The 1,758-nt window shown below is 38.6% G+C and overlaps 1 non-coding gene across 1 annotated transcript; it reads left to right on the forward strand.

The window, feature by feature from the left end:
* The first annotated feature begins 1,126 nt into the window (after positions 1 to 1,126).
* On the forward strand, positions 1,127 to 1,226 carry LOC118542574 (U6 spliceosomal RNA). The gene has a single exon (XR_004920668.1). It is a non-coding gene; the product is annotated as a U6 spliceosomal RNA (small nuclear RNA).
* Positions 1,227 to 1,758: the final 532 nt, after the last annotated feature.

The raw sequence follows: 1,758 nt of genomic DNA on the forward strand, positions 1-1,758 counted from the left end.
CGCTTAACCATCTGAGCCACCCAGGCGCCCTATAAGCTTGTCTTTAAGAGAGGAGGGCAGAACTCAAGGGAAGTGGTATGCAGCCTTTGTTAGAATACATACATTCCCCCACGTCTTCTGAAGTTTTAGGAGTCTATTTCAGGATTCACTCTTCTAGGGGTTGTTGTCTTCCATTCCGATACAAAAGAGCCTCAATCCTTGAAACCTCCCCCAATTTAGTATGCTTTCCTGGAGTCTTCACAGCCACCTAAAACACCTAACCTATTCTCCACTTCTCACTTCACCTTCTCCCCAATTGTCATTTTTACTTTTCCAGAGAGAAGAGGTTGAAGATAAAGAAACTACTTAATTCTCCTTTCTCTTGGGTATATGTGCATATGTATGTGTTAATTCCCAGGATTTTGTGAACCCAACAACATGAATTTTGATAGAATGGAGGCAGGATTGGAAGCCTTGACTTACCCCAGACCAGAATCTTCTATTTCTTTCCTTGACTGCCACTTGTTGACATTTAAGATACTGAGTTGTGACCCTTTGTTCGTTGTGGATGAAATTTTAACTTTCTTAGGTATTGGAAGAAGCAGAGTCTATAAGGAAGCTTTATTTCATTACCTTAAACAAAAAGTACAATAATTTTTAATGTATATATATATATTATACATTTGTTCATTATACATTTGATATATGTATATCTTAAATTTTTCTGATTATAAAAAGTTGTGTATCTATACATATATCAAATCATTATGTTGTACACCTTAAGGTAATACAATGTTGTATGTCAATTACATCAATAAAACTGGGGGAAAAAAAGCCTGGGGAAAAATAAAATAAACATTATGTATCTTTTGTTGTAAAAATTCAAACCATACTAAAGTATAAAAAGTAAAAAGTGGTGGGGCACCTGGATAGCTCAGTTGGTTAAGCGACCGCTGACTCTTGGTTTCAGCTCAGGTCATGATCTCAGTCGTGACATGGAGCTCCAAGTCAGGCTCCACGATCGGTACGCTCAGTCCAGAGTCTGCTTCTCTCCTTCTCCTCCCTCTGCCCCTTCCCCTGCTTGCATGCACGTGTGTTCTCTCCCTCTCTCTCAAATAAATAAATAAATAAATCTTAAAAAAAAAAAGTAAAAGCAGTACATATACTAAAATTGGAACAAAACGGAGGAGATAACATGGCCCCTACACAAGGATGACTCGCAGATTGGTGAAGTGTTCCAAAAAAAAAAAAAAAGTGGGGACGCCTGGGTGGCTCAGTTGATTAAGTGTCTGCCTTCGGCTCAGGTCATGATCTCAGGGTCCTGGGGTGGAGTCCCGCATCAAGCTCCTTGCTCAGTGGGGAGCCTGCTTCTCCCTCTGTCTGTCACTCCCCCTGCTTGTGATCTTTCTCTCTCCCTGACAGATAAATAAAATCTTTAAAAAAGAAGTGAATAGTGAAAATTCTGGGGTTTTTTGTCAGTGCTTTAGCCATTCAGTGAAAATTAGAAATTCCGTGAAAATCTAGAAATACGTGAATACATAGATGTTTTAAGAACAGCTTTGTTCTGGTAAGTTTTACATACAATAAAATTCACCCATTTCATGTGTATGATCCAATGATTTTTAGTAAATATAGAGTGGTACAACCATCACCAGAACATATATACTTTTTGCAAAAATAAATAGTAACTTTTTTCGTTCCTATTTAACCAATTCTCCCAATTCTAAAAAAGGGGCGCCGGGCTGGCTCAATCAGTGGAGTATGCAACGCCTGATCTCA

This window comes from Halichoerus grypus, chromosome 5 (assembly GCF_964656455.1).
Source record: "Halichoerus grypus chromosome 5, mHalGry1.hap1.1, whole genome shotgun sequence".
Taxonomy (NCBI): Eukaryota; Metazoa; Chordata; class Mammalia; order Carnivora; family Phocidae; genus Halichoerus; species Halichoerus grypus.